The following is a 9,953-nucleotide window of genomic DNA, read 5'->3' on the forward strand; positions in this document are numbered from 1 at the left end:
GGTCGGGGGAGGAAAGACTGTAGACTGAGACAGACATCATTACCCTATGTACATGTATGATTACATGAATGGTGTGAATCTACATTGTATACAACCATGGAAATGAAAAGTTGTACCCCATTTGTGTACAATGAATCAAAATGCAGTCTGTAAAAATAAAAATTAAAAAAAAAGAACTACAGAAATACAAATAGAGTAGAAAAAAAATTAAAGTTTTGGTGGGATCCTTCATTTCCCCTCTTTTAGAACTGGATATACCTAATAAGTAGAAAGTCATTAAGGGCATAAATAAAGTGATTGATACAACTAAAAAAAGAAAAAAGAAGAAGAGGTCAGTGTTCCTGGCAGCTGGAGAATTAAGTGCTTTGTTCCCAAAGGAAGGATGTGGTGGAAATATGGTTCTGACGATCAGTATCCACCTTGTAGGCTGTGCGTGTAGTTCTGAAACTCACTTAAGACTAAGAATATGTCCTGGAGACCTGCTCCTTTTAGTGTTAGAGTGACCTTTTCTTTTCAACAGCTGCATAGTATTCCAGAAGATAATGAGTCGCTGTGTTCATAATCCACCTCTTTGTCATGTACGTTCAAGTTATTTCCAACTTTTTACTGTTACACACAATACTACCGGTAAATGGACTTCTGAGTTCTGGTAATGATGGAGTAAGTCCCTATGAGAGAGGAGTCTCTTGTCTTCCTCTCCCCAGAAACAAAAAATAAAACCTCGATGCACGCACACCTGGATATACTACAAAAGTAACTACCTGAAGTCATTTGAACATAAACAGAAGCAAGAGACTCCTGTGGGAGTGCATGCTTGAGCAAGAGCAGCACTGTGATATAAAGTCCCCATTCCTCCAAACTCTGTCAGATTGGTATTTAGCAGCCCAGGAGTGAGGGCACTAATGGAAAAATCCAATCTTTCTGGTCAGCAGAAATCAGAAAAGTGAAGCTGGGACACTACAATCCAAGCAAGTAGAGACATCCTGGAAGGGAAGAGAAAGGAGACAGAGAAAGAATCCCTAAATTCAGTCCACCCCTATCTCAGCTCACCTCTGAATCCTGCATGCACATAAGAGAACAAAGCAGCTCAGCTAAGAAAGAATTTGATTCAAGACCAGAGTTGCTGCCCAAAGAAACAGAGTTAGCACTTCAAGTCCAGCCAAAAACATTGCTTGCTAAATCAAAGGAAATAACGCCCATCAGAAAAAAGTTAACAGCAATCAGAATCCTCTTAACTTCACATTCATAATGTACAGGATGCAATCCAAATCAGCCTAACATATGAAGAATCAAGAAAATGGAGCACATTCTCCTGAGAAAAGAAAATCACATCTGACCCTGACACAAACCAGATGTTGAAACTAATAGACAGGGATGTCAACGCATCCCTGGTAAAGGAAAGCAAAATATGCTCATAATGAATAAGAGCGAAAGAAAACTCAGCAGGGATATTTAAACATTGAAGAGTCAAATAGAAATTCTAGAACTGAAAAATACAGTATCTGAAAATTTTAAATTATTGGATGAACTGCATTATCAAATGGAGATATCTAACAGAGAGAGAAAAGCAAATTTGAAAATACATCAATAAAATTATTTAAGTAGATGAACAGAGAGAAAAAGCCAAAAAAAATGAAGAAGGAACCACTGAGATAATATCAAATGGATCAATACACAGGTAGTCTCAGGAGCAGAAGGCAGAAAAAATTATGATCAAATGGTGTCCTTCAACAGATGAATGGATAAAGAAAATGTGGTATATATAAATATGATGGAATATTAACTCAGCTTTAAAAATGAATGAGTCATGGCATTTGCTGGTAAATGGATGGAGTTGGAGAATATCATGCTAAGTGAAATAAGCCAAATCCAAAAAACCCAAATGTTTTCTCTGATATGTGAATGCTAATTCACAAGGGGGGTTGGAGAATAGAGTTACTTTAGATTAGGTAGAGGGGAGTGCAGGGAGGGGAAGGGGTATGGGGGTAGGATGGATAGTAGAGTGAAACAGACATTATTTCCTCATGTACATATGTGACTGCATGACTGATGTGATCCCACAATATGTATAATCAGAAAAATGAGAAATTATATTCCATTTATGCACAGTTTATGGAAAAGTACAAATGCATTCTACTGTCATGTGTAACTAATGGAACAAATGAAAAAACTTTTTAAAAAAGATTCCCAAATTTAAAATTCCTTCATTCTTCTCAGGTGGCTGGAGGAGTGTGTCCCTGGAGGTGTGCCTTTGGGATTTGTAACCTGTCCTTGTTGAGCAGAGCACTCCCTCTCCTTTCTGGTACCCTGTTCCCAGTCGCTTTCCTCTGCCACACTCTTCCATCAAGATGTTCTGCCTTACCTGGAGCCCCAAAGAATGGAGCTGGTCTTCTGTAGACTGAGACCTCTGAGCATGTGAGCCCCCAAATAAACTTTTTCTTTCAAAAAAAAAAAAAAAAATCCCAAATTTGTTGAAAGAAATTTGCAGATTCAAGATGCTTTGTCAACACCAATTAGAATACACAGGAAGACTGACATTGGGACACACCCTAGTAGAGCTATTGAGCCAAAGATAAAGAACAGACCTTGAAGGCAGCTTTCAAAAAGGAAAGAAGAGAAAGGAAAAAAAAAGAACAAAGAGAAAGACAAGTGGGGGAAATGGGCTTTGTTTTCTAGCCCAGTGACAGCTCAATTGCCTGGCACGCTGGGTTTTGATCCCCAGCAAACACACACACACACACACACACACACACACACACACACACACGAAAACACAGGAAAGAAAAACTTATAGAGTAATAGAACCTGGTTAAGAACTGAAGTCTCACCAGAAATCATGAAGGCCAGAAAAACAATACCTCTCAAAGAATACTTAAATCAGGAAAAAAAAAAAAAGTCATTCAAAGATGAAGGCAAAATAAAAACAAGTTCAGATGAAAGAGAACTAAGAAATTTTATTGCCAACAGATCTGCACTGCACAAAAAGCTTATGGTTAGTTCCTCAGGCTGAAGGGGAAACATTCTAGAAAAGAAATTCTTTCTTTTACTTTTAAATTTTTTAAAATAAACCTGTTTAAAGCAAAAATCTGACATTGCCTTGTGGGATTTACAATATAGGGATATGTGATACACCAAATGCAGAGCAGTGGTAGATATGTCTGTATGTATTTACAAGTGTACCATATTTTAGTGTTACAATGTTATCATATTAACTGAAAAGTTAAGAATGAATAAATATATATATATATATATATATACATATGTATATACACACACACACACACACACACATATTACAACCACTATTTAGCCACTAAAAGCAAATGCAAAGAAGCATAGCTTTTGAAAAGCCAGTAAGAAAATTTAAATGGAATTTAAAATATCCAGAAAAACCAAAGGCCGAATGTTTTCCCTGATAAGTAGATGATGATACATAATGGGGCTGGGGTGTGGGGATGAAAGAAGAATGGAGGAACTTTAGATTATGTAGAGGGAAATGAGAGGGAGGAGGGGGTGGGGGTATGAAAGATGGTGGAATGAGACAGACATCATCACCCTATGTACATGTATGATTACACGAATGGTGAGAATCTACATCGTGCACAACCACAGAAATGAAAAATTGTACCCCATTTGTGTACAGTGAATCAAAATGCAGTCTGTAAAAATTAAAAGAAGCAGAAAGAAAAAATATTCAAAGAATTTTAAAGGCAATAAATGAAGAATATAGGCTGAAACAAGAGAGAAGTAAAAAACAACAAAATGGAAGACCCAATGGAACACACCCATTGAACCAAATAACCATAGATGGAACAATCTGACCAAAGGCAGAGATTCTTAGAATGGAGTTTAAAAACTACTGTTTATAAGAGACACACTATAAACCTAAAAACAGAGATCGTCACAAGGGAAATCAGTGGGAAAACTCTCCTATACACATTGAAAGCATTAAGAAGGCTGGAGTGGCTACACAAACACCTGGCACGAATGGATTCCAAGGTGCTGTGGGTGGACGTGAGTCCTCAGCAAGGTACATCTCAGGTCTAACCTTGGTGCCCATGGATGTGACCTCATTTAGAAATAGGATCTTGGCTGATTTCATCAAATTAAGAGGGGTCATAGTCTATTACTGTACACCTTAATCCAATGACTGAAGTCCTTGTTACAAGAGGGAAACTTGGACAGAGACACGGAGACACTGGTGATGGAGGCCGAGATTGGGCTGATTCATTTACAATCACAACCCCAAGCACTGCAGAGAGTCACTGCAGCTGGAAAGAAAGGAAGGCCGCTTCCTGCAGCCTTCAGAGGGAGAAGGGTCCCTCTGCTTCTGGACTTTGCACACTAGAATTGAAAAATAATTCATTTCTGTTGGTTTAAATCACCCAGTTTATGTGACTTTGGATAGTAGCCCTAGGGAACTTATATGCAAATCAGAAAGGATTATCAGAGATAAAGAGGGTCATTTCCTCATAATAAGAGGGTCAATTAATTGAAGACATAACAATCATAAATGTGTCCGCAACTAACTTTCAAAGCACAACATTAAACCAGACATAAAGGGAAAAACTGACAACCCCACAGTCTTAGAGATTTTAACAATCCTCTCTCAGAAATTTATAAATAAATAACTAGATAAAAAAATCAGCAAAGACACAGAAGATCTGAAAAAAAAAATACTACCAACCACATAAATATATAAAGGAAAGAACAGTTGTTACTCTTGGAACATTCCTTCCTGCTTTCTGCAATTTTCCTGATGTCCTCAATTATAGTCTTGGCCTTTCTTTTGATATACAACATATTTACCCTATTTCCCCCTCCAATTTGTGGTTGTAAATGTTTTCAACTTGCTTACAAAATATCTTTCATCTTACATCATTTATGTAGTTATCATTTTGTTTTAGTCTTTTTTTTTTTCTTGGCAATCAGTTTAAAGTCCTCTTTTCTAATCAATGCATAGATCCCACACATTTCTTCTGTTTTTTTTTTTTTTTTTCCAAAATTCATGCTTCTTCTATTCTAGATTTCTGGCTTCCTTAGAATAATAATAGCGACTAGTTATAAGTGCTCTAAAATGCACTGATTCTTTTAATCATTCACCTCGTCCCTATGAATACTAAAGATGAGGTCACTGAGGCACAGAGCAGTCAAGTAACTTGCCCACATTATGCAGCCAATAACTGTGGAGTCAGATTCTAACCATGCGGTTGGGTTTCTGTGTCTGTGCTCTAAACGATTAGGATGTAGAATCTGCCTTCCTACATTGTCAAGTGAAATATTCCATTTCCTTTTTTAAAATTTCCTTTTCTTTTCCTTCTTATCAACTTACTTTTTTTCAAAGATTTTGATCATTCTTTTTAAAATTTTTTATTTGTTCTCATTAGTTGTACATAACAGTAGAATGCATTTATACATTTTGATAAATTATACGTAAATGGAGTATAATTTCTTATTTTTCTGATTATACATATTGTGGGATCACCTTGGTTATGTGGTCATAGATGTACATGATATAATAATGTCCAATTCATTCTACTATCCTTCTTACTCCCATACCTCCTTCCCTCCCTTCATTCACTTCTACTTAAAGTAACTCTTCTCTTCCCTAATTGCCCCCGCCCTTATTGTGAATTAGCATCCACATATCAGATATAACATTCAGCTTTTGGTTTGGGGGGATTGGCTTATTTCACTTAGCATGATATTCTCTCTAACTCCATCTATTTACCAGCAAACTCCATAATTTCACTCTTCTTTAAGGCTGACTAATATTCCATTGTGTATATATACCACAGTTTATTTATACATTCATCTGCTGAAGGGCATGTAGGTTGGTTTCATAGTTTGGTTATTGTAAATTGAGCTGCTCTAAACATTGATGTGGTTGTGTCACTGTAGTATACTGATTTTAAGCCCTTTGGGTATAAACTGCAGTATGAGATAACTGGCTCAGATGGTGGTTCCATTCCAAGTTTTCTGAGGAATTTCCATACTGCTTTCAATAATGGTTGCACCAATTCACAGTCCCACCAACAATGTATGGGTGTATCTTTTCCCCCCTTTTCCTTGCCAACATTTATTATTGCTTGTATTCTTGATAATTGCCATTCTGATTGGAGTGAGATGAAATCTTACAGTGGTTTTGATTTGCATTTCTCTAATTGCTAGATATGTTGAACATTTTTCATATATTTTTTAATCAATTATATTTCTTCTGTGAATTATCTGTTCAGTTCCTTACCCATTTATTGATTGGGTTATTTGTGTTTTGGGTATAAAATATTTTGAGTTCTTTATATATCCTGGGGGTTAATGCTCTATCTGAGGTGCATGTGGAAAAGATTTTCTCTGTTCTATAAGCTGTCTCTTCACATTATTGACTGTTTCCTTTGCTGAGAAGAAGCTTTTTAGTTTGAATCAATCCCATTCATTGATTCTTGATTTTACTTCCTGCTCTTTAGGGGTCTTGTTAAGGAAGTCAGATCCTAAGCCGACATGGTGAAGATCTGGGCCTACTATTTTTTTGAGTTGTCGCAGGGTCTCTGTTCTAGTGCCTAAGTCTTAGATCCACTTTGAGTTGAGTTTTGTGCAGGGTGAGAGATAGGGGTGTAATTTCATTTTACATGTGGAGTTCCATCTTCCTAGCACCATTTGTTGAAGAGGCTGTCTTTTGTCCAGTGAATGTTGGCGGCACCTTTGTCTAGTAGGAGATAACTGTATTTATGTGGGTTTGTCTCCGTGTCTTAATCATTCTGTCAGTTTTATGTCATCCTTCCTCAAATTACTTCTTGCCAAAGGAGACAGATTTGGAGATGCTGAACTTGAAGCGAGGAGTGACCCAGTCACAAGCCATGGATGTCGGCACTGACCAAGGAAATTCCTCAGGAGGAAGGCCCTGCCGATGCCTCCCAGTGTCACTGACTTCAGATTCTCAGCTTCCAGAAGGTGGGAAAATAAATTTCTGCTCTTTTAAGCCACTCCTTTTGGTCACAAAAGCCACAGAAAACTCATACCCCCATCCCTCAGCTATATATTACAGTCTGTCCTTGTCACTGTCTTTACATGACGGAGAGGGGTAAATTTAGCATTTTGCTTTTAAAACATTGGTCATCACCCTGTCGTGTGCTAGCCTTTGGGGATATAGCATCTGTACCCTGGAGAGCTTGGGTCAGCAGCGGGCAGAGCTAGGCAGGGCAATTTCAAACAAGATACGGTGAAGTGCGTGTTGTGAGACTGGGCACAGCTACGGGGTCACACGGGAGGGTGTGAACTTAGGGGAGCAAGGGTGGCCTCTTCAAGAAGGTGACGGTCAAGCTGAGGCACAGCAGAGTGAACCAGGCAAAGAGTGACGTTCCAAGTAGCGGGAAGACCTTGTGCAAAGGCAGCTGGGTTCATCTCTCAGGTCCTCTGCCTCTTAAGCGTCTTTTTTTCCTTCAATTCATTCATAGGAGTCACAAGACATCTTTTCTTCCGTACCACATGTTTACTGATCAGCCAATGCCCAAAGGGCAATTTTAATATAATGAGGAACTTCCTTGCTCTCTTCTTAACGGTGTTCTTCTGTAGATGGGCAGCTTGGTCAGGCTTGGGAGATATTGTTCCCGTTCCCTCCGCACACATGGTCCCCTCCGTTAAGTGACCTCCCCACCATTCTGTAGATGGAGTGCACGGGACATAAGCAGCATGAATGTGTTTGCAGAAAAGGAAGCACGGTCAGAAAGAACGAACTTCTTCCTCTCCTGAGGAACTTCACCAACTGTTACTAATGTGAACTTCAGGAACTAAATGTTCAATGTTCCCAAGACCCAGATAAGCCACTGGATGATTTTTCTGCCTCCACAGGGAAGGTGATAGGCACCCGTGAGAACAGCGTGACCCCGCCATTCTGCTGGATGGCTGACTCTCTGTGGGTAGGAATGGACTCTCCTGCATCGCTTAGATCTGGCCCGGGCCTTTGGGCCAGGAACTGCACATAGAAGGCAAAGGGAAAATGGACATCAACAGCTGTGCCATTGTTACCCTTGTGTTTATCAAGAGAGAGGCCCAAGCCGGGCGTGGTGGGGCACACCCATAATCCCAGCAGCTGGGGAGGCTGAGGCAGGAGGAATTGGATTCAAAGCCAGCCTCAGCAAAAGCAAGGCACTAAGCAATTAAGTGAGACCCTATCTCTAAATAAAATACAAAATAGGGCTGGGGATGTGGCTCAGGGGTGGAGTGCCCCTGAACTCAATCCTCAGTACCAAAAAGAGAGAGAGAGAGAGAGAGAGGGAGAGAGAGAGAGAGAGGTCCACATTTAGGTCTGTGTTCCACACAGCTCTTAATTAATAGAGTTCTTTGTCAGTGTCTTATAAGAGATTTGAAGATGTTTGTTCAACACTCCCGTCAACACCTTCGTTATGTGATTTGTACTGTATTTAAAGAGCAACGCAAAAGTTGGGAGACCATGCCTAGTGTTTATCTGGAATGGCCAAACAACTTTGAAGATCAGAAGAACAATTTGATAATAAAGGAAATCAAGAATTCGACTATATTTTTAAACTCTTTTTCAGAATTGAAGGCAGTAGGGGAAGGATGTGGACGCTCAGGAAATGGCTGGCTGTGTAGACAAGATGGTCTCACTTCAGAGCACAGCTGAATACATAGAGCAAACCTCGGCTCCCTCCCCCATTTAACAAACACTGGGTTGGCTGAGCTATATAGCCAGCTCTGCTTCAGAAGGTCTTTGTTTATCTTTGTAAGGACAATTAAGTGGCAGGAATGTGTAATTTAGTGAAGCCCGGCCAAAACAAACAGCTCTCTGAAAATGTTAGGCAGAAGTGGCTATTGTTGCTGGTGCTTCTGGGAGAGTCAGAAACCACTTGCTAATAGCTTGATTCCATTTCTCTGCAGACAGGCTGATCCTATTGCGGAAGAGGGACCCTGTGGTCTGCTGGTTAGAGAGAAGTCCTGGAAGCCCAAATGGGCCCGCATCTTATAACATAGCTGAGCAACTGACTCACTGCGTAACCTAGGGTTACATCGTTTAACCTCATGGGGCTTGTTGTCCATCCAGCTGGAAAATTTGGTAAGATGTGAGGTTGGACTGAAAATCATTTGTGGTGCAGCTGAGTTGTTTTTCCACAGGGTACAGGAGGAGACTGACAGGCCTGACTGAATAAAAAGCCCTGTGGACTGTGGTTGGTAGAGGTGGACCTCAGAAGATACAGACAGTTGGTTCAGGCTGGCGAGAACACTCTGTGTAGGAATCTCCTCTCTGCTAAACTGACATGTACGTATTTCTAACTCTGTTCCCATTTGGCCTAAGTCTGTAATCCAGATTCTCTCTAAACGGATCTTGGTTGGAGAAAGATTCCCCAGCACACCATCACACAGTGGCTGTTGCTCACCAGGGCAAGTACTCTGCATTATCCGATGTCTTCCTTCCTACAGGAAACAGCAGAATCTCCAGGGACTTAGGGTTAGATCTGCTCTGCTGATCTGGAAGGAAATGAGATGCAAGCCATTCCCTGTCCTCCCAAAGGAGAGAAGTTACATAAAATACCATCAACCTGAATGTAAAGATGATCAATTAAAAACTAGTACGTGCAAAGAGAAAACACATGGAGGAAGAGAATGTTTATCTCAATAGGAAATTGAGAATTAATGTTGCTTCGGGTTTTTGAAAAGCCTAAAAGCTGTCCCAGAGATGTTGGCTTCAGATCCCAGTGCAGATTGAACTTTGAAGGTGAGACTCCTGATAAAACCCACAAAAGTTCAGATAGTAATTTACTCTAAACCATGAAGGGAGTTTCCAAAGGGCCTGGGAAACTGATCATTGTGCTTGAATTGACTATTTTATTCCCAGGGTCAATAATACTTGGTTTGTGTTTAAAATTATCTTCTAGCTAGGCTAGCACTTAACAGGTCAAAGGAGAGTTGTTTGGGGGCAAATAAAGCATTAGGTGGGGAGC

The 9,953-nt window shown here is 39.9% G+C and overlaps 1 long non-coding RNA gene across 1 annotated transcript in view; it reads left to right on the top strand.

Annotated features, from left to right (window-relative positions):
- LOC124986505 (uncharacterized) overlaps positions 1–2,398 on the top strand; it is a 36,201-nt gene extending 33,803 nt beyond the window's left edge. Inside the window, exon 3 of the long non-coding RNA XR_007109015.1 lies at positions 2,218–2,398. This is a non-coding gene — a long non-coding RNA (uncharacterized LOC124986505). The remainder of the gene's footprint in view (positions 1–2,217) is intronic.
- The last annotated feature ends 7,555 nt before the right edge of the window (positions 2,399–9,953 follow it).

This window comes from Sciurus carolinensis, chromosome 6 (genome assembly GCF_902686445.1).
Source record: "Sciurus carolinensis chromosome 6, mSciCar1.2, whole genome shotgun sequence".
Taxonomy (NCBI): domain Eukaryota; kingdom Metazoa; phylum Chordata; class Mammalia; order Rodentia; family Sciuridae; genus Sciurus; species Sciurus carolinensis.